The sequence below is a fragment of the Manis javanica genome, chromosome 18 (genome assembly GCF_040802235.1).
Source record: "Manis javanica isolate MJ-LG chromosome 18, MJ_LKY, whole genome shotgun sequence".
NCBI classification, from domain to species: Eukaryota; Metazoa; Chordata; class Mammalia; order Pholidota; family Manidae; genus Manis; species Manis javanica.
In genome coordinates this window covers 804,906-829,876 of record NC_133173.1, presented here as the reverse complement: position 1 = coordinate 829,876, position 24,971 = coordinate 804,906, and the positions used below count along the sequence as shown (strand labels likewise).

Sequence of the window (24,971 nt, the reverse complement as noted above, 5' to 3'; positions counted from 1 at the left end):
TAGTTGGGGGTGCAGAGGGTGGCCACCAGCCTCGCCCAGAGCAGGCCACAGGGAAGGGCCAGGAAAGCCAGGAGTGGCAGTGGGTTCAGGGACCTCCCAGGAGTGGTGGCTTCTCTGGGCCTCCAACACAGGGGCCAGTCACCAGATAACAGGACCTGGAGGCCCCATTCAAAGAGTGGGGTCCCTCCCAGCAGGGTCAGCTGGGCAGAGGACTTGGGAGCTCTGAGGCTGAGAGCAGGCATGGTAGGCGCCACAGGAGGGCTGGGAAACAGAGACCTGGCACGCCCACTGTGCGAGCTGCACGTCAGCATTTATGCAGAGCAGGCGGCCGTGGGGTGACAGGTGCACCGATGTAGGGCCTGCCTGGAAATGACTCACTGAAGAGACCTGTTAACGTCTGGCTCACTAACAGGTCGAAGCCTGATATTTAAAATGGGTGTCTCAAGGCACTCAGGGGGTAGGATCAGCCACCACTGACCTGGGAGGTCATCTCCACATATTTTCTAGACAAAGCACCAAAAAAACCCCAAATGCACAGTTCTCCTGCCCACAAAGGCATTTTTTTTTTATTCCAAGCCTGCCTTGAACTGAACCGCTCGGTTTATGGGCAGGCACACAGTTAAAGTACGCACCATCCCCTCTGTCACAACCCTTGCATTACTGCACATATCCACTTTCATTTTGCAATTACGGGTAACATTAAAGTTCATCAAGCTACTTGTTTTATGTGAAATTCATTCATTTCCAAAAGATCAGAGGAACATTAAAGAACAAATGAAACTGTCGGTTGCAAATCACGCAGGTTGATTTATCGTTAATCTTCTATAAACAGCAAAGCTGGCTCTGAGATTCCCCCGCGTGGTAGGTCTGCGTATACAGCGTACTCTATGTCTTTTCATTTTAGCTTTGAACAAAATGGGCTACGTCCCAGGGGGAGTCATCATTTCCCTGAGTGCACAGCCCCTAAGGCCCCCCCGGCACCCAGCCAGTTTGCTACAGCAGAGGGGTGAGAGCCCACCGCTGCACGGGATTGCTTGTGAGTATTTGCCGAGACCGTTCCCACCGTGTCCCACTAAAGTGCGTGAACTCCTGCACAAGATGGGAAAATGCTCGGCTGGGCCCCTCTCCTCCGTGGACTGGTTGTTACATCCCATCCTTTGCTGTGAAACCTTCCCTGGCGTGTCCCCCGCCGTCAAACACCTTCCCCTGCTGGGGGTGGGGGAAGGACCCAGGGCACCTCCTGGGCGGCATGGCCAAGGTCACGCAGCTGGCGGGCAGTGGAGCCAAGATGTAATTCGGGTCAGGCTGTCTCCACGGCTTTGCCCCCACACCCCTGGGGCACAGGGCCCACGGCACAGGCCCCACCGTGGAGGCCTGGAGCCCTTTTCCGCGTGGTAGTGGGAGGTCGAGAGCGGCTCTGCGCCCGCCCCTCCCCACCTTGTGCTGGGGGATACTGAGTCAGGGTCCAGCCAGGCAGGCAGGACCCCAGCGGGTTGTGCGCATTATACTTGGCTTTGGAACGGGGTCAGTATGGGACTGTGATTGCGCTGGCGGGGCTGGAGCGTGGTCCACAGGCAGCCCTAGGGCAGGGAAGGTGGACAGGGAGGAGGGCAGCCAGGCATGCGGGGCCTCGAGCGGACGGACACGGACCCACGACCGCTGTCCTCCGACCTTGATGGTGTGCCCCTCTGCCGGTGCCTGGGCCCTGCGCTCCCGACTGACCACGCACGCCTGGCCCAGGAGCTGGGGCGCATGCAGGGTTCGGAGAAAGAAGGTGGGGCGCTTGCAGGCCCGGCTGCGGAATTGCCGGCAGGTCGGTGACAGCGCGTGCAGAGTCCCTCCTGCTCCCAGAATCCCCTCTCCTGTGCCCTGTCCTAACCGGAACCTATAGGAAAGGGGATTCTGGGAAATGTAGTCCAGCCTAACCACGCTGTCACTTTAGGAAGCCAGAACAGCCGCCTCTGAACTGGCACGCACGCGCCCGTTAACCGTACTTGGTCTACCAGTAAGGCACAAGCCGCTGTGCTCTGTGTGACATGGCACAGCCGTGTTTCCCCCCGAGAGGATCTCAAGTCCCTTCTGCGTCTTGGGGTGATGGTCAGTTTCCCCTTCACTGATTCCCACTCTCCCTGTGATGTATATGACTTCAATACTGAGATGTGAGGCTGACTACTGTGAACACATCTCACGTAGATGATCCGGGTGGACAGGGAAAACCAAAGCATTTGGTTTGTATGTACAAACGTTTACACCTAGGCGTTACAGTCCTGTTTCTGCCGCTGATCGCACCGTCACAGCTGGGCTTCGAAACTGCCTTCGTTACCCTTTCAGTGTTTGCTCTGCCGCCAGCCAGGCCCCAGGTGGTGAGAGCACTGGTGGGCGGGGGGAGCGGCCAGCGCCTGGTAATGTCACAGATTGACACGTGGACTCTGAGGGACGAACAGCCCGTCTGACTCCTCAGTTCTGCGGCTGCCACAGCACGTGAGCAGGGGGCGTCTCTGTCTCAGGAGCACATAACATGCAGAAATAGGCGGAGGCCGTATTTGGTGGGCTGAGGTTCGCTGAGCACCGGCTTGGCCGTCAGCCGTCCTGCCTGGATTGGGCTGCCATAGTTTTCCATCAACTTTAGTCCTAGGACATGGGAGTATCACGGGGCACCCAGAGGGTGTCCTGCCTTCCGGACGGGCTCCTCCTTCCTCGTGGTGCAGCGCCAACCTGTTTTCCCTTTGAGCTCCAGGCTGATCACCCCAGCGGGAGCAGGGACCCCCAGCTTTGCCTTGACTCAGTGGCAAGAGGAGCCCAGAGCGGGTGGGTGAACGTCTCGACTTCTAGGTCAGTGCAGTGACTGTTGAGTTCCCCGTGGAAGGTTGCCTTGGGAACAAGTGCCTCTCGGCCACAGAGTCTGCAGTCTGTGGGAGGCATGACTTTGGCTAGTGGGTCACTCAGGGAGGAGCCCCTCTCCCTGGGAAAATGCAGCTCCTCACGGGAACTGCTGGCCCTGACAGCAGGGGGCTTACGGTGCCCGCATCCCGTCCCCTCAGCTAACGTTTACTGAGCACCCACTGTGTGCCCGGCACTGGCTGGGAGACACTATGGCCGAAGCAGAGCCATTGCTCCTCTCTGGCACCCCCAGTCCAGCGGGGAGGTACGTCAAACAAGCCAGTAGACACAGGGCTGGCTGTGGAGGTGGGTGGCGGTGGGGCAGAGAAAACAGGCCAAGGGACCTGGGAGACCTGGGGGGCAAGAGAGACGCTCTTCTGCAGAAAGCACCGGGCACAGCAGCCCACGGCAGTGTGGGGTGGGGGCGGGGGGCAGTCAGAGCACGGGCTCCTCAAGGCCAAAGGGTTTGGGCGTCACTCTGCGTGCCCTGGGCTCCAGGGGTGGGGGTCCAGCAGGGAGGTGGCATGCTCTGATTGCTGGCGGGGAGTGGACGGTGGGACGGCAGGAGAGGACGTGGGGAGATAGGCAGGAGGCCCTTGTCATCAGCCTGGTAAGTCACACCTTGGGTCAAAGCAGTGGTCGTGAGAAGTGGGCGGATAGCAGGGACGTGGTTTGAGGGTGGCATCGATGGGGCTGACGGCTTGGTTGGGAGAAGCTGGAAAGGGGACCAAGATGACTCTGGTTGTACATAATCTCGTGGTGCACGGCCAGGCTGCTGGCTAAACTCTCACCTTTATTGTCCAGATCCCTTGTTTGTGTCCCCTTTACTGCAAAATTTCCCCATTGTTGGGCCCCCAGTGATGTCAGAGATCACTCATACTGGTCATGCTTTGACCTCTACCCCCTCACTTCGTGTTCTGGATATTCTAGTTAAGGACTCTGACTGGCTCTTATTTCAATGGGAATCTAGCCCTGAATTACGGAGTGTTGGGGCAGAAACTACTCATTTTCCACCCAGTCTCTCTCTTTTTCTCACTAATGAAAACCCAGTGTTGTTGAGAATGACACTGCGCCTACATCAAAAATCATTATTTTACACCATCCTTAAATTCAGTAGTTGCAAGCAAGGCCTTTCTGGGGATCACTGAGAAAGCTTTCCTTTCCTGATACACGTGACATGCCCTCCCGCCAGCCCTTCCTCATTCTTGGACCTCAGATGTTACAGCTGAAGCTGAAGCATTCATTTTTCAAATGTGAGAAAAAAATCCAAGATAATTTCAGAGATCTTGGTCCTGATATCGTCGAGCCACCGGACCGCTGCCGGAAGTCACTGTGCTTCATGTCATCAATGTCATAGGAAGAAAATAAGCTCCTCTCTTGTGTAGGCCTCTGTTAGATTCAGGTAGAGTCCGCTGCTGGCTGACGTCGGTTCCATGTTGCTGGGATGCATCCAGATGCAAGTGAACAGGACGTCCGCTCAGAGCGGCTTAGGAGGCCAGAGCGGTCCTCACCTTGGGCAGCAGGGCCACTGACGGGGCAGGCTCGGAGTGCATGCCCCGGGGCCCCCGAGCCCTCCGTGGGGACCTTCTGGGGCCGCTCTTCTCTGCAAGCTGCCTCCTTTTCCTGCCGGCAGACACAGCGGCAGGCATCACGTTCGCTCCTGGTCCCTTCTCTTGGGAAAGGAGGCTGCCACTTCTGCCAGTGTTTAGTCGTCTTAGCCTGGAAAGGACACGTATCCCCTTCCCAGCACCATTGGGTAGCACGTCACGTGGCCCTGTCTAGCCTTTAGAGGGCTGGAAATGGCGTCCCTGGCCAGGCAGCCTTTCTCCAGAAACAGTGCAAACCTACAGAAGGGAGCATGACCAGACACTGCATTTCCAGCCCTCGAAGGCCCAGAGGGCTCCCCGAGGGAGGTGAACTTGATACAGGTTTGAAGGATGAATCGCAGTGAGTCAGACACTCCAGATACTGACATTCTTTCCAGCCAGAGGGAAAATATTTGGAACAGCAGTCATTCCAAGAAGATTTGTGAGAGACTGAGTCATCTTTGTCCATTGAAAAGCTTTCAGAAGTTTCACACTTGACAGCATGTTCAGCAGAGCAGATTATGATCCATCAGTGAGGGACAAAGATCCGGGTTAAGAGTGATGACTCCAATTTTCTTGCTAAGAAAGCTGCCTGGTATGGGATTTGATCATGAGTTCATCTGAGGTTTGGACAGCGTCGGGTGGACACCAGGCATGGCCTCTGTTCTGGGGCCGGAAGCTGAGAGGGCTGACCGTGACCTTGAGTGAGCTATGACCTTGGGGCCAGGACTGAAACAGCCAAGTTCCAGTGCAGGATTGGCCGTGAGTTGCAGGGACGGCAGATGGGGAGGGTCTGACCAAAGGGTCAGCTTAACAATTGGTGGTTGTGAATCTTTGCAACTTTACAACTTGAAACTGTCCAGTCGTGCCCCCACTAAATTCAGATGGTTGTTGGGAAATAATAAATATCCAGCGAGGGATGGTCCAAACAAATAAATAATGTACACGGAGGCATTTGTAAATGATTAAATGTTATGCAAATCAATCAACTAATTAACTTGGATTTCTGTGCGATGGCTTTGATGAGTAGTGGAAGAGACCTAGAGCTGGAAGCCGATGAGGCGCTGCGAACACCGGGGGGCCCCTTCACTACAGACGCCACCAGCAGTGGGGCGCCCTTGAAGGATTTGGTCAGCCAAGCGGCCTAATAAAAATGTTCTTTTAAGAAGACTGGCTGGTGGCCGTGTGAGGACTGTGACCCCATCGACTGTGTTTTCTGAATTGCTCTTGAATTTGTCGCCTCCTCTCCAGTCTTGTAGAAACTGCCGTCGCTCAGACTCTAGCACCTGTCCCGTGGAGTAGATATTGCAGCAGCCTCCTAAGTGGTCTTCTTGCCTCTAAGAAGACATTTTCTATTCCGATTCATTCTCCATATGTACCTAGAGAGTTTTGTCCAATTGCTTCTTGGTTTATTCATTTATTCATTCGGTATTTATTGAGTTCTGTCATACACAAGGCCTTGGAAACATGGCAGCAAGTTTCCCTGAAGTGTAGGTCTTTGCACATTGCTTTTCTCTGTCACTAGCACGATAAAGCCAAACCCCCAGCGTGGCGCACAGCGCCATTTACGCTCTGGTGCCCTCTACCAGCAGTACGGCTTGGCAGTCCTTTCCCCGCCTCACAGTCTCCCTTGTGTTCTGTACATAACAGCTGGCTGTCGGGGTGGCAGAAAGGACTCTAGGACTGGGTGTGAATCCCGGGTGGGGGACTTCATACTGAGATGGTCTTGGATAAACTGCTTAGACTCTCAGTTAACTTACTTGTCAGTGGGAAATAGAAAATATACCTTAAAACGTCTACTGTAAAAGTCTAAGATGGGAAAATAAATGGACTAGCACAGTGTCTTGTATCAGTTGTTGTGTGTTTTGTTACAAGTAACAGAGACCTGACCATATAGGTTTAAACAAATGAATGTATGGAGAGTGAAGGTAGATTCTGATGATGATTCAGTAGCTCAGAAATGACCAGGATGAATCTCCTGACTGTCCCCTCATGCTGTCACCTCACGCCCGCGAGATGGCTGCGACAGCCCCAGACGTCATGCCTACGTTCAAGGTGGAAAGAAAGGGGAAGGGCAGTGCCTGCCATTTACTCCTCTTTTTATCAGGAAATCAAAACTCTCTAGACTCCATATAATAGACTTCCCATTAGATCATTTTTCCCAAAAGTGGATCACTTGGCCTTCTGCAGCTGCAGGGAAGCTTGGGAATTTGAAGGAAAGGATTTTCCAGACTGGCTGAAACAAATCATCATTGGTCACTTGCGGGCGGGCACACCGGCACTCTGAACTTTGGAGTTCTATTAGCAACAGGGAAGAGCGCATAGTAGGGACCAGCATTATTCACTAGTAGAATTGCTCATTCATGTTTTCAAATCTTTCCCCAGAAATGCCACATGTGTTCATGTTGCTAAAAGCATTTGCACATGGCATGCTGTGTGTGCCCCGCACTCTCCTCCCGTATCGTACCACACTTCTGTGCTTTTTTCAATACATGTGCCATTTTCCATTTTACCATTTGTTATTAAAGGATGCACAGAGATTGTTAACTGGTTGTATCCTGGCTTACTTAATCATTCCTCTATGGGTGGATATTTATTTCGTTCTCAGTTTATTATTACTGTCCGGGAGGAGATTTAGTTTTGTTAAGTTCATGTTCTGGGCTGCATGTGTCACATAGATTTTCTCATCCAAACCCTGAAGCACTCTGTGTGGCAGGTACTGTGCCCATCTAATAGACGCGGGGATCCAGGTATGGAGAAATGAGTTTGCCCTAAGCTCTCCAGCGAGCTGGCGATAGAGTTAGAATTCACACAGAAGGTGATTTAACTGCAAAGCGTGTGCTTCCTCCCGGGAACCACCCTGAGATGGACACCTGTGCGTGTATCACACAGGGCCTCTCAGCTTCCCCATCTCTGCGGCTATTGGGCACATAGTCCGGCCTCACCTCTGGATGGACTGACCGACCTCATACAGGCCCATCCTACCGCATGTCACTTCATGCCCTGCAGCCCCCCTAAACCTGAGGTGTGAGACACTGGGGGGCCCTCTCAGCATCTACATCCATGCAACCTGGAAATCTGTAAGAATTAATGCCTTGCGGGGTGAGACTGACTGACGGAAGATGGAAGGCATGGGGTGACTCCTTCACACCTCCTCCTGCAGACGGGCCACCCTGGCTCATGGCCGTCGCGTGGCCTTGTAGAAGGCAGTGTCGTGAGGTCAGATCATCAGTCTTGCTTAACACCAAGCAGTGGCCAGCTTGGCCATGACCCCCTGCCGCCTCCCCACCCCAGTGTCGGTTCTTTCCTTTTCTGCTTCGCTCCCCTCTTCCCCACCCTGCGTCCTTGATCATAAAGGACCAGCACACACAGGTCTGATTGCAGCTTGTCTTTCTGGGCAGCCCTGGCTGAGACCATGCATAAAGTCATTTCATCCTTTAGGGTGATTTCCTTTGCCTAAAAAGGTTCCCACAGTGGGATCACTGAGTTAATAAGTATGAATATTCCCGTGGCTTCAAATTTACCCACCCCAGGCCCGTGGCTCTGCCCGCAGATGACATCCCACATCTCTGAGTCAGGCTGGCCTCGCTCGTTACGGAGCTGAGGGTGGAGCCGAGATCCCGCTGGCAGTGACTTCCAGGAAGGGCTGTTCATGGGGACATTTATGACCACATTTATACAAGCAGGGTCGGTTCAGTGTTCATGTATGGGAAAATGGAATCTTTGCTGGAAAGGAATTTTAACCATTTGGGTATATGTTCCCTAGGGAAAGAAAACCGAGGCCCCTAAGAGTGTGCTGGCCCCTGGTAATCGCTCTAATTACCTGTGAGCTAATTAGGGGCCATTATGTATTCAGAAGTGAGATTTTCATCCTTCAAAATTTGCATTTCCAGCGAAAAGCTCATTCTCTATGTACCATGTGGATTTCCTTTCCTCCCGTATGAGCCGGGCTCACCCTACATCTGCTGTAATCAGAAGTGCATTAGGCAGAGCGCAGAGAAATCAGCAAGAGGGCGCAGGCTTCTGGAGCTCACAGATGGGTTTGGAATCCATCTCGCCCCAGAAGCAAGTATTTGGAGAGAGACTGAATTTGGGCAGCTCTTGCAAGGGCTGCTTTTGTATTTGTTCAGTCATAATCACAGGCTTTCCAGAAGAAATCAAATAACAGACACCTCCCTGAGCAAGAAATAGCCACTGTCTGGGCCCTGGTAAGAGTCCAGGAGAAGGCTAGGCGTCCAGATGGGCCTGCCACGGGCGCGTGTAACAGGCCCCCATGGGGAGGTCGCCAGGGCCCACAAGGTGCCCGCTCCTGCCCTGCTGCTCCGCCGACTTGCCGCTGTGTGTCGGAGCTCCTTTTGGTCTCCGGTGGACTGAAGTCCCAGTTCTCAGCCTTCTACTTCATGCCAAGGTTGAGGCTTGTTTCTGCCTTCCTGGGAGAAGAGAGGGGAGGGCAAGGAAACCCGGTCTCCCTCCACTGGCCAGGTCTGACCACAGACAGTGGGCTGCAGGTCTGTGAGCTCCTGGGGTGGGTTTGTCCCCAGGCAGACATCAGTGACGTGAGCCGTGGGCTGCTGCCACGCCCCAGGGAGTCTGGAGGTGTGAACTAGAACAAGATTGGTATTTTAGCTCAGCGGTTAGTAAACTCTGCACAGTGTAAAAGAACATAGATTTGGGTGCTGGGAGACTTGGGTTCCTTGTTCTACTCTTTATTGACTGCAGCCTTGTCATTTCCCTGGGTCTGTGGCTCCCAAACCTTAGGTTAAGGTCAGAGTAGGAGCAGCAGCTGTCTGTCATGCACACCGTCACTGCCTGGTCTGTGTTCCTGGCAGGTGTTGCTGATCCATTACAGACTTATTTTGCCCTGGACCCAGGCTTGACCTCAGTTTTTCTCAACAGGGCATGCTGGTAGCCACACCAACCAAGTGGATGTGGCCTGAGAAGCGCCTGTTTTTCCAGGATCAAAGGGTCCCTAAAGGCCCTTCTATAAACTGCCTGGAGACTGATTGTTGCTAAGAAGATGTCAGAACTGACATCTGGTTCACTCTAGTTGTTTGCTTAGCAAGGTTTCCCTCCAAATCCCCAATAATCCCCTGTATTACTTTTCCATTGCTGTGTAGCAAATTACCACAAACTTATCAGCTTAAAACAATAGGTTCTTTCCTCAGAAAGCTCCCATTTGTTATCTTACAGTTTCATAGGTCAGAGGTCCAGGTGAGCTCAGCTGGGTTCTGTGCTTAGAGTTCTTGCCAGGCTGAAGTCATGGGGTCTGTGGCCTGGATCCCTACCTGGAGGCTCTGCAAATAAGTCTGCTTCCAGGATCATTCAGGTGTTGGCAGAATTCAGTCCTGTGAGGTTTTAGGAATGAGGTCCCTGTTTGCTTGCTGGCTGTTGGTCAGGGCTGTTTTCAGCTTCTAGAGGCTGCCCGCATTCTCTGGCGTGCAGCCCCCTCTGTCTTCAAAGCCTGCATTGGTATGTCAAATATTTCTTATGCTTCAAATCTCATTGACCTTCCCTTCTGCCTTCCTCCTCTGTACCTAACCAGACAGACTTCTCTACTTTTAATGGCTCCTGTAATCATATTAGGCCCATCTGGTTAACCTCTCCTCACCACATAACAATCGCAAGACTGATATCTCACTATCTAAGTTCTGAAGGATTAGGGTGTTACGTCTTTAGGAGGTCATTTTAGAATTCTGCCTACCAGATCCCCATTCAGAAGTATCACAGATTCTATGTGAGCAAAGTTTGAATCGATGCCTTGACACATAAGGTCCTACTGAAAAAGATTTTGCTCTCTTCATTCAACAGATAGTGGAACACCCGCCAGTACCAGGCACCTGAACACAGTGGTCTCTGCCTTTAAGAAGTGCAGTCTTTCCCAGTAAGGTCCAGGACCAGACGCTTCACTGGCATATTCTGCCAAACAGTCTAAGGAGAATTAATACCAATCCTTTGGAGGTGGGCACACTTTCAAATTCACTTTCCCTGGTCAGCATTACCCTGATACTAAAACCAGACATCAAAAGAAAAGAAAATTACAGGCCAATATCCCTGATGAGCATAAAAGCAAAGATCCTCAACAAAATGTTAGCAAACCAAATTTAATAATGGAAGGATATGCATCATGACAAAGTAGGACTTATTTCAGGGCTACAAGGTTAGTCCAACACCTACAAAACAGTCAACGTGATACACACATTAAGAAAATTAAGGATAAAAGTCATATGATTATCTCAACAGATGAGGAAAAAGCATTTGACAAAATTTAACATCTATTTATGATAAAAACTGTCTACAAAGTGGTTGTAGAGGGAACTTACCTCAATCTAATTGTATATGACAAGCTCATAGGTGACTTTGTATTCGGTGGTGTAAAGCTGAAAGCTTTTCCTCTAAAATCAGGAACAAGACAGGGATGCCCACTCTTGCTACTTTTATTCAACATAGTATTGGATGTCCCAGCCACGGAAATCAGACAAGAAAAAGGAATTAGAGGCAACCAAATGGGAAGGGAAGAAGTGAAACTGGCATTGCTTGCAGATGACATGATATTATACTAGAAAACCTTAAAGACTCCACAAAACAACTGTTAGAACTAATAAATGTGTTCTTTAAAGTTGCAGGATACAAAGTCAGAAAACAATCTCATTTACAATTGAATCAAAAAGAATAAATTAAACCAAGGAAGTGAAAGACCTGCACTCTGAAAACTCTGAGACACTGATAAAAAAAATGGAAGTAGACACAAATAAATGGAAAGATATTCCATGCTCGTGGATTAGCAGAATTAATGTGAAAATGTCTGTGCTACCTAAAGCAATCTACAGATTCAATGCAATCCCCATCAAAGTTCTAATGATATTTCCCCTTAGACATTTCTAAATGTCTAAGGACATTTAGAACAAAGAGTCCTAAAAATTTCATGGAACCACAAGACCTCCAATAGCCAAAACAATTTTGAGGAAGAAAAACAAAGCTGGAGGCATTATGTGCCATGATTTCAAGCTATATCACAAAGCCATGGTAATGAAACAGTATGGTGTTAGCATAAAAAACAGACACACAGGTCAAAGGAACCAGATTAAGAGCCCAGAAATAAACCCACAAATATGTGGTCAGTAATTTACAACAAGGGGCCAAAAGTCTGTTCAATAAACAGTGTTGGGAAAACTGGACAGCTTCATGTAAAAGAATGAAACTGTCTTAATAAAATAAACTGGAAATGGATTAAAGACTTGAATGTAAGACCTGAAGCCATAAAACTCCTGAAAGAAATGTAGTGAGCTCCTTGACATCTCTCTTGGCAATAACTTTTTGGATATGATACCAGAAACAAAAATAAGCAAGTGAGACAATATCAAACTAAAAAGCTTTGCACAACAAGGGACCCCACCAACAAAATGAAAGGCAACCTATGGAATGGGAGAAAATATCTTCCCCGGGACCAGTAATCCAGCCAGTGCTAGTGCCCTGGTGACAGAGCCGATGGCGTGGAATGACCACTCCGGGGGTCAGAGTAGCGTATGCAGAAGAGCCTGTGGGAGGCACTGCCTGCCCCAGAGCAGTACTCGTGGCAAAACCCGGGGGATTGTGCAAGAGGTCTGTGCCGAGCAAAACCCGGCAGCCACGCGTGTGTGATAAAGCTCGGAGGCCATTTGACAATCCTTTGCCAAGAGGCCGTGTTCTTAGAACAAAACACTGATAAATGATGCTCAGATAAAAGTGTCTTTTTTCTCTGAATCAAGCCTGCCTTTAATTCACGCACACACGGAACCCTCGGGCAGTGGCTCTGCCCGTTGGCTCAGCCTCATTTCAGAGATATGGGAATTCATAATCGGTTTGCCATTTGTCACCGAAGCACCTTAATGGCTTTTTACAGATTGATATACAAACAGCATTGATGGAAACCAAGCTGAAAAAAAAATTAACCCCTGCCCTGACCGCAGCGACAAATCCTGCCATTTCGTGTTTACTCATTCATGCTTTGTTCAAGCTTCTGCCCATGTGCACACGAAATTCAATCACAGGACACTCAGCATTTATACTGTATCGGGAGCACATTCTGTGTTTGTTGCTTAATGTGCATAATGGCTGTGGTCTAAAATGCGTCCTGAAAAGGAGAATCTGGCTCTTTGACACGACCACACCCTGCTCCTCCCTTCCTCCCATCCAGATTTGGAGTTGATTTGAGGTTAATTTCCCTGCATCTTGTTTTACTGTGTAAGGGGCACTGGGCTCTCAGGTGAAGGAAGGGTGTGGATTGCACTTCCCCAGAGAAACACGTAGTTCTGCAGGATTTGTTTTTCTCTTACAATCTTGCTAATTTAATTGTTCATATATCTCTCCTGACCCTATTATCTAAGAGTTATACCCTGTGTGCTTCCCCAAGGGGTTGTGTGGTTCGGAGGCAGTGTGAAGCCTAATTAGATTTATTTTAGAGTGGGATCACCTAGCCGAGACCCAGGGTAAGGACGTGAGTGTGGGACAGTGCGGAGGCCGAGGCCGCCTCCCTCTTCCGCGCCGTGGAAGACGATCCATTCCTTATGAAGCTCTTCACGCCAAGCTGAGGTGCAGCCTCAGAACCTTCCTAACACTGTCCTTCAGGCCAGTCAGTAGCTGGCGTGCTGGTGAGCTCTGTCCACTCTCTGGTATCGAGAAACGTGCCCGAGCCAGGAGCAGAGAGGGCTCTGACCCCACCGCCGAGCGGCCACCGACCCGGGGCATTCAAAGACTGGGTCGGGAGGAGATGGGGAGGGGAGATTCACATTTTGGAGGGATTTGGGCAACTCACTTACAGAAAGTTACCCGTCTGAACAGAAGTATAGCATTAGAGAGTTTGTGGCCAACTCCACACCTGTACCTCAGGAGACAAGGGGGGTCCGGCCCTTAGGATGGGGGTCTCAGAGGTGTCCTCCCTGGGCCCGTCCCCCTTTTCCTGATTTCCCTCCCCAGTCCTCTCCCCGTTTCCCCCACGGCCCCACCCGTGTATAGGAGTGCCTCCCTCTGGGGACGCGTCACCCTCGCCCCGAGCTCTCCCTGCGCTGAGGCAGGAGGGATGAGTCCAGGCCTTGGGCCGGGGGCAGCTCGGCGGGTGGGCAGCTGGTGGGGGAGAGCGGCCCAGCGCTTTGGCTGGAGCTTCTTGGCCGCCGGAACACCAGGCCGTCCTCACTGCCTTAGGGACACCGTTGTTGTGAATGAAGGGAAGGGGATGTATGGTTGCAAAAATGATCATATTACAAAGTTTACATTTTACGAGTGAATACTTCTAACACAAACGTCCTAAAAGGGATGTGTCCTATAGAATTACTTCACTGTGTCCTAGGGGTCTGCCAGCGGGCTGCCTAACACTCCACAGTGACTCTGTTTGACCTCACCGGGAATGACATCGAAACGTGGACCTTTGGGGCCGCCGGGAAAGTAAGATGGGGCTCGGGGTCCAGCTGACTTCCCCCGGGACAGGCCTTGGCAGGGACCCACCTTCTAGCCTCACGTCTTCAGTGACAATGCCATTGGACTCCCCCTTGAAATGGCCAAGATGAAATACTTTCTCATATCAAGTATTAATTTTTCTTCGCAAGGCCAGTCTTGTCTCTTGCCAGGAATTTGCATTTCTTATTAGCACTACATCAGCCCTGCTTCTTGCAAAACATTAATCTTGGTCTCCTTTCTGCTTTCATTCCAAGGAGCCTCCACATTAATCGAGAAAGTCCTGCCTGAACTCTCCCGGCTATATGGTGCCACCGTCACGTCGTCTCCGTGTAACTGACATTTCTCCCCAAGGCGGGGTGGGTATCAGTGCACCTCGCCACAGGGGTCATGAGGATATTTCTTTCTCTTCCGTCAGGAGGTACCTATGCACCCCATCTGCTCTGCACGTAGCCCAGTGTCAGACAGGAGTGGCTTGTGGACATCCTTGGTTCCCGGCTCCCCCATGACGTCCAGAGCCTGCTCAGCACCACACACGGGGCGACGGGCAGGTGGACTTCTTCAAGGGCATCTGTCGTGAAGTAAACTTGATGGTTAGTCTGCCACCTAACCAAAGGGACGCCAGAGTCGCGTTTCACCAGTTCCAAGGGCAGGTTTTATGTCCTGTAGCGTTTCATAGTCTACCATGTTTTGGACCATTAACTTTTTTTACAGTGAGACTTTGGACAATGTGCTGGGTTTGGGGATCTTGTCCACCCGACGGGTCAGTGCAGTGCGGCAGTAATAAACAACCCCTGCGTCTGCATGCTTAGGCAGTCAGGTTGTTTCGCGTTCATGCTGCGCGTTCATCCCAGCCCGACTGGCAGAACTGTCCTGTGTCTCATTTAGGAACGGAGGCCGACAGGGGCTTCAGCACCTTCTGCTGGCTGCCGGGCCACCTGGTAGGAGGGGCACAAAGGGAGCATGGCGACTTCTACAGCAGATTTTTGTTTTGCTTTTATTCAATTTGGGGGTTATAATTGAAGCATCATAAGCTGCATGTATTTAAAGTGTACAATTTGATACATGCGTATGTCTGACACCCTCACCACAATGAAGAAAATGAGCGATTCCATCACTCAAAGAGCGTTCCCCATTCCCTCTGCAATCCCTGACTCTCTCCACAGTTGTCTTCAGGCAACACTGACCCGCTTTTGTTACCAGAGATTGGTTTACACGTCCTAGGATTTTTAATAAGTGAGATCGTACAGCATGAACTCTTCCTCGAGCGGCGCCTTTCACTCAGCACGATGCTCCGTAGTCACCCGTGCTGCGTGTCAGTGCGGCTGGTGTCCCGTTATGTGGACACACCGTGAGCTGCTGGTCCGTCTGCCCGTCGGTGGATGTGGGGTTTGCTTCTAGCTTTTGGCTGTTACAAATAAAGATAAGAACACTGGGTACCAATCTTTGTGTAGACACATGCTTTTATTCATCTTGGCTGTGTATCTGGTGGTGGACATTTTCTAGTGTTTGTACCTGCTCACCTCTCCCCAGAGGTTCCTGGGAGCTCCAGGTGCCCCACATCCACACCAACACTTGCTGTGGTCAGTTTGCAAAATTTTAGCCATGCTGATGGATGGGTAGTGACCTCACTGTAGTTCCAGTTTGTGTTTTCTGAGTGACTAGTAGCACTGAGCATTTTCCCTGTGCTTAGTGGCCATGCTGTAAGGCGTCCTGGGGTGTGACTCCCCTGACGTTGACCCGACCTGTCCACTCGGTAGAATGACCGGGGTCAAAGATATCTCCAGGGAGGCCCTTCTGTCAGGATCTGTGTCCCCTGGTCCTGCTTCATCTGGTCTGAACCAGTCTGGGCCCCTCATTTCACCCCTCTGGGGCAGGCTTGTGGGCTCCCCATCAAAGGTCCCTGCCACTCTCTCAGGACCTGCACCCCAGGAATCTCTCCAGACTCGGCCGCCTGTGCCCGCCCCGTCTGGCGGATGTCAGTGGTGATTCTTCACCTGACTTTTACTTCTTGGCCTGCCTCCCTTTTCCATTTGACATTTTGGGCTGTGATACCAGGGCTACCCTAATCCCAGTACTGTTCTGACGCAAATGAACGCCATTCCCGGACTGGCTGTGAGTCCCTCCCTGTTCTGACCAGCCTGGCCCCAGAGGCACTGTTCCTAGCCAGAACCCGGACAGCCTGCCGTCCCAGGGATGCCCAGACAGACTTGCAAAGGAAATGATATTAAGTAGGACAGTTGGTGGGGTGTAAAGAATTCATGTAAAACCTATGTTGACATAAAATCCATTCTGTTCATCTCAAAAGAGAATTAAGCAGCCATCCCTGGGCTCCTGCCAAGAGCGTCCTCACATCTCGCATCAGTCAGTCTAGGGCTTAAATCAGTGCAGGGTTTCCAAGGTGCTGGCAGGTTCTGGACATCCTGGCAAACGACGGGGAAGATGAATCGGTCGGTGTCCCAGTGAGAGACTAAGGCCTGGAAGGGAAGCGTCTGGCGCCTCAGCCTCCGGGTGAGAGGGGCAGCCAGGGCTCCGGCAGGGGGATCAGGTGTGGGCAGGCACCAGAACAGGCACTTGGGAGCGGCCTCGGCCAGGAGAATGAGCCGGGCAAGGCCACGGGGCACAGGAGCTAAGCAGGAGCCACGTGTGAGGTCTGGCATTTCCTCCAGGTCAGGCCCGTGGGACTGGTGGTGGCACTGAGGCCTCAGATCCACAGTTACCCTCACCCTGCGTCCCGGGGAGGGGCACCAGGGGACTGTGGGGGCTCCAGCTGTGGGTGCTGACGAGTGAATGGAAGGGCGTCAGGCAGAGTGTGACAAAGGACAGCATGTGTTGGCTTATTTATAGAGAACTAAAAATGAAAATCCCTTCCAGATGCAAATACTCACACTCCTACCAGGAACCCAAGAAAAGAAGCACCTGGACTCGGCTCAAAGGTCTTAAAGGTGTCACCCAGGCATGGGGCCGCAGATGGAATCTGTCACATTTCTGGACCCTGCCTGGCATGCCCTCCTGGGCAGGGCCAGCTGGAGGCCCTTGGACCTGGGGGCGGACCAGCCCCACTGGGTGGGGGCTGGGACGGTGGAGGCCCAGTCGTAGCTGTAGGTCGGGGAGGAGGCCCAGTCAGCAAATCAAATCCAGCAGCTCTTCGTGCGCATACACCGGCCATCTCGCTGAAATACGGATTGTGACTTGGCAGATCCAGGTGGGACCCAAATTCTGTATTTCTAACAAGCTCCAGGCGATGTCCGGGGCTCCTTGTCTGTGGACCCTACTGTCGAGTCCCAGGGTGGTGAGCTGTTCAGCGGGTGGGGCAGGAATGAGGGCATTCAGGCAGGAATCGGATGTCAGAGATGGAAGGGTGATGGGCGCACTTGGGCAGGAGGTGAAGGACGGTGGTAGGTGCAGCGAGCAGGAGACGCGCAGAGGAGACGCGCAGCGGGGCCCGCCTGGCGGTCAGGCAGTGACCTGTGCCGCGTGACTCCAGAGGCTTTGGGCCTGGGCGGCCTGGGCCGGAGCCTGGGTTAGTTCGCTCCTACCCATTTGACGGCAATCAACTCTGGGCACCACTGTCCACACGAACCCACCCCTTGGAGGTCTGCTGCGAATGTTACGTGACCCTTCACGTGACATGGGCCTTGGGGTGCGGGAGGTGCTCATCCCGGGAGGGAGCCGGCCACGGTCAGAGGACAGGGGGGACGGCAGGCCCCCCGCCCCCAGCAAGCAGTAGCCGGGAGCAACGGCCATGACCATAGGGAGGAGGGCAGAGCCCGCCTTGCCAGGCTGGATGTGGGGCCCTGGCCTGGGGTGAGGACGTGACCCCACGGCAGGAACAGCTGCCAAGGGGGAAACTCGGCAGCAGAGCCTTCAGGGCTCAATGTCATGGAGGAAGGTGGTCCTGCCCGAGACCCTCCTGCCCAGGGGCCCCCTCAGGCCGGTGGCCAAGGCAGAGCTGAGCCCAGAGCAGGCATCGGCAGGGCCGTGACCAGGCCGGGCCGGACCACCTGCTCTCCCCTCCGGGGCAGCCGTAGGCACTTGGGCATCTGTGCTGTCCTGCCTCCTGAAGGCCACTCACAGGCGCTGGCCGGTGCCCGCAGCCCGGAACGCCTTCTCCTGCTGTGGCTTCGGGGACGCCGTCTTCTCCTGGCCCGTCGCCTTCCCTGCGGGCGTCTTTGCCCCACTCATCAGCACCAGTTGCTCTTTTTCCCCCTTCACCTCACATGTTGGGCGTCCCGATGCTCGGTCTCCTTCTCCTCTGCAAAGTGTTCCCGCCTCCACCTCCTCCTTAGTCTTCGTCTTTTTAAAGTCAGGGCACTTGCAGTTCACGATTCTTTAGAAAGTTGTAAACCTATGGTGAAATGCGCGTAAGTTTACCATCATACCCATTTTTCCGTATGCAGCTCATGGGGTGAAGTACACGCACTTTCTTGGGCACCAAGCCCCAGGACTCTCCCTGCGAAACTGAAGCGCTGTCCCCATTAAGGGGTCCCCAGCCCCTGGCCCCACCGTCCTACGTCCTGTCTCTGAATCCCATGACCCTGGGGACCTTGCGTAAGTGGAATCACACAGCATTTGTCCTTTTGCGACGGCTTATTTCACTCAGCACAGCGTCTGCCAGGTTCATCCAGCTGTTGTAGCGGGTCAGAACCTCCTTCGTTTTTAGGGTCAAATGATATTCACAGTATGGATCTGTTATATTTTGTTTATCCATCATTCGTGGAGGGAGGCTTCAGTCGCTTCCCTTGCGATTTCAGCCTTTGTGACCAGGAGTGTAAGAATTCCTCGTTAAGCCCCTGTTTTCAATTATTTTGGTTATATGTGCAGCAGTGGGATTGCTGGACCAATCAAATTTTAAGTCAAAAAGGAGAAGAAAGAATAACAAGGTTAATCTGAGGGCACAAAATCCGAGGCCCGTGGAGGTGGATTTCCGGCCAGCGGGGCCCCAGGACTCTGGCCAGTGCCGCGGTGCTGTCTCTCTTTCTGGCTCTCGCCTCCTTCCTCCGCTGGCTTATTTTCTCTGCTGACACTCTCCTTGTGGGGGACGGGGGGTGATCGGCATCCGAAGGCCTCAGATTCACGTCTTCCCAGCACGGGAATCCCAGCAGGGAGAGAAAGAGCATCTCTCCTGAGACTACATTTTAATCCTATACTTCGAAGGGCAAGAAGCTCGCCTATTGAGAACCGCGGAGCAGACGGGGGGAAAACGAGCTTTGTTTTTGATGATGACCTTGAACTGCTCACGGGCACTGGACCCCATTTCCTCCAGACATCTTGCTACGCGAGCTGATTAAATGTCTTCACCGCTTAAGCCTCTGCATGCGCTGCTGCTTGCAGGAACCACAGTCGTAACTGCTGCACTGGGTAGCTTCACTGAGACCTCCTCTTAGCAAAGGGGAGCAGGGCCACCACCTGCCGGGGTGGCTGGTCCCGCTTCAGGAGAAGCAGTTCCCTCTCCTGAGAGAGGAGTGATGCCAGTCAGTCATTTTGGCCGCCCTCCGTGTTTCGCTCCGAGAAGCTCTCTCCTGTCCACTGAGGAACGGATTCAGCTGGTGTGCTTTTCCTCTTTGCCTGCAACGCATTGTGATGGCTGGACTTAGAGCAGCTTTTTTTGGGTTCATGAGGGAAATACCAGGAAAGTCCCAAGAGACTTCACATCCACTGATCAATGTCAGCAACCACCTACCTCCCGCCTTCTTGTGATGTAAGAAAATCGTTAAGTGCATGTTAAGTTCTTTTTGCACCTAGGCTTCATCTTTTTGACTTAGGCATCTTGGCAACAGGCCTTGATGTTTTGCTTTGTAGTTTTCCCCAGACATGGCCTTGGGGCAACACGAAGCACCCAGCCAAGGAGGCCAGGCCCTCGCCTCAGGTAGGGTCACCATGGACCCAGTAAATATTCAAGGGCTTATTGTCATGGGTTTGGCCACGATTTCAGAACAAGCTATGTGAAGTCGCATGCTGAAGATAAATGAAAAGCGTTTCATTCATGACCAAATTAAAAGGCTTCCAGCTCTGTGAGTCATTTTGGCTTGTCTCTCTTTCTTTCTCTTCAATTTTTTATGCTTATCTCCTAATTTAGCCATCTGGAATTCTTTTTAAAGTATCATCCTATTCAGCATTTACACATGAAGGACTTGACTTTAAATAGAAAATCTACAGTTCATTGTAAAGAGAGGACTCAGCATTTGTGTCCTGTTCTGCACCAATCTCAAATATGTGAGCTTAGTGATGGTAAAGGCTAAGTCCAGAAAGTTCATTTCACACATGACAGGAGACACCCAAATGCATGCATGACTGAAGCTCCTAAAAACACAGTCTTCACAGAACGAGACTCTCACTACCGTCTCACCCTGATGTCCTCAGCGTGATAGTTTTCCGCCCCGTGGTCACAGCCTGGCAGTTAGTGCACGCGAGGTAGGCTGGCAGGTGAGAGCGGGTGGGGCACGCTGTACTAGAATATGACTTGTAAACTTGAACTTTGAGTTTTGCTGGGTGTCCTATCTTTTTGCATTTGCTACATCTGGCAACCCTGCTCATTAAAAGCCAGCCAAGCATGAGAAGGTGTGTGCCTCACGCTCACTGGGACAGGCACACCAAAATTAGTGCCGCTCAGAACCAGTGCCGGCCGGAGGGAATCCCATCTTGCTGGCCCCCCGGGGCTGGGCACCACCAGGTGACTCGTGCCGGCCGGTGGGCGGGACAGACGCACATCACTTCCAGGTCGGACCTCTGTCAGCCTGGACTGCCGAGTGTCTGTGATGAGGGGGCATCACTGCCGACCTGCAGTGGGCACGTGGCACGAGGGAGAAGTGCACTCGCCTCACGCAGGGCTGCCCAGAGCCCGCAGGCCAAGTCTGGCCCACTTGCTGTTTGCTGAATTAAGTTTTATTGAAACACAGCCTCAGTCACTCATTTATGAATTACCTGTGGTTGCTTTTTGCTACAATGACAGCTTTAAGTAGTTGCAATGGAAACTGAAATACTTGTTATTTGGCACTTTACAGAAAAGCTTTGTCAACCCCTGTTTTCAGCCACAGGAATTTTGTGGCTGGTTGTTAACTGTAGCATAACTAGCCTCTCCTGATGGCTTTACTGAGGGCAGTTTTTTAAGTTGCTAATTTGATGGATAAAAAAATAGGGTAACATTGGGTTTTGTTTATGTCCTTGATTATTATTGAAGTCACACATTCTCCCGTTTATTGACTAGTTACATTTCTCTTCTGTTTATATTCTTTGCCATTTTATCAGTGAAGGTTTAGCGATTTCTTATTGATTTGACTGAGTCCTCAAAGGAGAGAGGATATTAATCCTTTGTAATTTACATTGGATTTATTGTACCAAGTCAGCTTAGAAGGGAGACAGTCCTTTCCCTCCAGAAGTTAAATAAGTATTTAATTATACTTGTGCCAGTTTTGTATTTGTTTTTCTTTTTAAAGTTTTAATCTGTTAGCAATTTGTTTTAGTGCAAAGGGAGAAGATAAGGACCCAAATGAATGCTTTTTCAAATTGCTGACAATCCTGCACTAACTGGTGAGCCTCCCCTTTTCCTTTGCTTTTAATACTTTCTGCTCATCATTCCCTATCTAAGAGGACTTCTGGCTTGCTTTTCTGATTCTCTGCATGTTTGTGATGTAGGGTCAGGAGAATAGTTGATAGAGGACCCAAAAAGTGGGTGGAAAAGGGGAAAGAAAAGAGAGACTAGAGCCTGTCCTGGTGCTGGTGGGCTTTGAGCGCACTCTGGGTGGGGATGCAGAGTGGGGCTGCGGTGGGCGGCTCGGCAACTGCAGGGGGTGTATGAGAAGAGACAGAAGACGAAAGGGAATTTGGGGGTTTATTTCAAAATACAAGTAATGAACAGAAGTATTTTAAAATTTCTTTGACTCCTGGATTATATTTCTTTGAATGTGACTTTGCCTGGAGATGGGGTTACCCTGGGTCTTCAAATTTATTTGAATAAAATACACAAACACCTTTTCAATACCCAAGACATGGGGGGTACTCAGTAGACTGCACGCGCTGTGAGGACCATACCTGCCTCCTGTTTCGTGGGCTGAACGTCCTGGGTCTGTCCTCAGGCCCTCAGGTCCTGCTGCGCCCATGTTTGCTCACTCCTCACAGTGAGATGCTGCTTTTGCAAGACCCAAGGTGGCAATCTGGGGCATCGCTGCTAGACATTTAATTCAAGTAAGGCAGGAAGAAATAATTCCATTTCCCCCCTTCTCCATGCATCACCTGAAGCCATAAATCCTGAGGGAACTGTCAAAAATACAAGCAGTCCTGCAGGAGGAAATTCACTGGCGTGGCTTTCTGGGATGGCGAACTGCTCGGCCCTCTTCTCGTCATCCTGGTGTGTGAATTTCTAAGGACCCTCGCCTCACATTTTTCTGTATTCTTTTGAGCATGGCTCTCCTTTCTACTTTTCTTCTTTTTAAAAATAATTAATTAATCAATTTTTTATTGAGGTATCATTGATATACAATCTTATGCTCAGGTTTCACATTAGCAACACTGTGGTCACTACATTCCCCCTGTTATCAAGTCCCCACCACATACCTCCCTTTTCTTCTTTGACACTGATATTTCTAGTCATTTCAGGCCATGTAAAATATTTTAACTTTTAACAGGGCTATAATTTTACTTATTTTCTTTTCTCTGTGTCACCATATGTAATTATTTTAAGTTGTCAGTAGAAACAGGTGTAGTATTTGACCATTTAGACAGATAATTGATTTCTGAAAGGCTGGCTGGTGGTTGCCATTCCCTCTGACTCAGAGGAGCGTAGCTGCGAAGTTTCCCGGAGAGCTCGCCAGGGGGTGTCAGTGCTCTGTGGGGGCTTCGGGGAGAACCTCCTAGCCCCTGGCATCCCCGAATCCTCAAAGCACACTTCCAGGGTGAGAGGTCAGCCAAGGCCCTTTTGCAACATTTACTCCGTTTAAGCCCCATTCTGCCAGTCCTGACCTGACTTTTCTCAGAGTGGCTGAAGGCTTGTGCTTCGGATTTATCCACACAGATGGCGGTTCCTGACTGGGCCCCCCAAATTTCACATTCTTCAGAGGCTGTTCTGGCTGCCTGGGCCTTCTGCGGTTTTCCCTGCCTGGAATGTTGCCCCTGCCCGTCTGCCCATCCTCACACCCAGCTCACAGGCCCCGTTCCTTGTGAAGACTTCGCCACTTGGAATCCTTCTCTACTTTCTCCGTGCTTGTTAGACTTTTGTGAATATGCCCACGGTACCGTTTTCTCATGTGCCTGCCATGGAGAGTGACTCCCTAATGAGCTTGAAGGCTTTGGGGGGGCAGGGTTGTGAGCTCACCTCTGGGTGTTTCTGTTCCCTCTCCCTCCAGGGGCCAGCATGGTGCCTTCCAAGACAACAGCTATTTACTGAGCCGTTAGCATGATTTCACATAGCAAAGTCCACATAATCCTCAAAGCGACTCAGGGAAGAAGACGCAATGCTTTTACCCCCATTTTACGTACTCCTGACCTGCAGTTCCATTTGTCAGGGTTCATCCTATGGAAGCGTTTGAAGTGGACTCGTCACCAGGGTTACTCGTGGCAATCCGGAATGTGGTAGACTGCAGACTTCACCCGGGGACTAGTTAAACAACAGCACGCCTCACAGGGGGACAGGACACCCCTGTAGCCATCAAAAAGGCTCTGACAGCACCAAGACGGGAGTGGAAGGGTCTCCAAGAAATACTTTTAAGTGAAAGAAAAGTTGGGTAGATGTCATATGTATTACCATTGCTACAAACATAATTATCTGTGTGTATATCCGTTTATACGGTGCCCAGATTGTCTCTGGGAGGCTGCACAGGAGGTTGGCAATACTTGTTACCTGGAAGGCAAACTTGTGGGGCCACCTGGGGTTAACACCCCCTTGGGGCCCCCACACCCCTCTGGGGGCTCGCCCGTCTCCAGTGAACCTCAGCCCCTTATACTGGAACCAGTCCACTATGGAGGGGCTTCAGGGTTTTCATTTTGAACCTAAGGGTGGCTGAACTGGAGAAACTGTGAGAAAATCATTTCATCATTTACCCAGATGCTGGAATTCTTAACTAAAAATTGAAACGCAGGCTGTGGGGCAGCGTGACACCCCGCAGGCAGCAGCAGGCGCCGCGCTCACAGGGGTTCTGGCGGTGATCGTGCTGGGGCGTTAATTGTGATCTACAGGCCGTGGGCCCGTGGAGAGCAAGGAGAAGCCTCTGCACCCCCCTGGGGCCCCTGCTTCCCCCGTTTCCTCAGCGCCCAGGAGCTGGCATCCTCTGAAGGCAGCGCCTCTGAGCTGCGTGCCTCCTGGGGCTTGATGCCCGTGTGTGGTCGCGGCTGTTTTTGTTATTTCCATCTCTTTGATGCTCTTCCACAGTCCCTCCTGCGGTTGCCCTTTTCTGTTCTTCAGTATTTTAATTAATGTTGTTTAATTATACTTGGCCCCCCTGAGGCTTTGAAAGGGTGGATGCCGAGGAGTGAATGAGTTCCGGTCTCCTGCTCACTTGCCACCAAGAGCTTCCCGCTCAGGGCCACACCTCATCATTTCCAAGGCTGTGGCGATGCCCAAAGGGGGTGCTTTAGGCGGAAAAGGGGCGACGGGTGACTAGTCTCCATCCCAGGGCTCCCGCCCTCAGCACAAGGTCCTCACGCGATCGGTACAAACGCACTTCAGTCACATCTCGTTCAGTCACATCCCTTCCTTGGGACTGGGCAGTCCGGTGGCACCTTCCCGGGAGGGTCCCACTCAGCCTGCCAGTGGGAGGCTCTAGGTGTCCTCGTGGCCCCTGGAAAGGACACACCTGTGGCACACGTGTCCCGCCCTCTGTGCCCGCTCTCTCCGCCTGCGGCCCCCCTCGTGCTGAGGGCATCTCTTCGGCCTCTGTGCCTCAGCTCTCCTCTCCGGACCCTGCCTCCGGTCCCAACCTCTCTCGGGCGCCTTTGATGTCCCCTGAGTCTCTGGCCTAATAGGACTGATGTCCCCTGCGGTTTTCCTCCTGTCCTCAGCCTGAGTGGCTGCTCTCTGCGCTTTGATTTGTAGGGGCCAAGGGCAGGCCACTCCCAGATGTGCCCATTTGGTAGGCAGAGTATTAC

General features: G+C 51.7%; 1 protein-coding gene and 1 long non-coding RNA gene across 2 annotated transcripts in view; both read left to right on the top strand.

The window, feature by feature from the left end:
* MTHFS (methenyltetrahydrofolate synthetase) overlaps positions 1–24,971 on the top strand; it is a 119,744-nt gene that overhangs the window by 31,428 nt on the left and 63,345 nt on the right. The window lies entirely within an intron of this gene.
* Positions 550–14,274, top strand: LOC140847298 (uncharacterized). Its single transcript, XR_012127205.1, has 3 exons — positions 550–2,097; positions 13,789–13,883; positions 14,150–14,274. It is a non-coding gene; the product is annotated as an uncharacterized lncRNA (long non-coding RNA).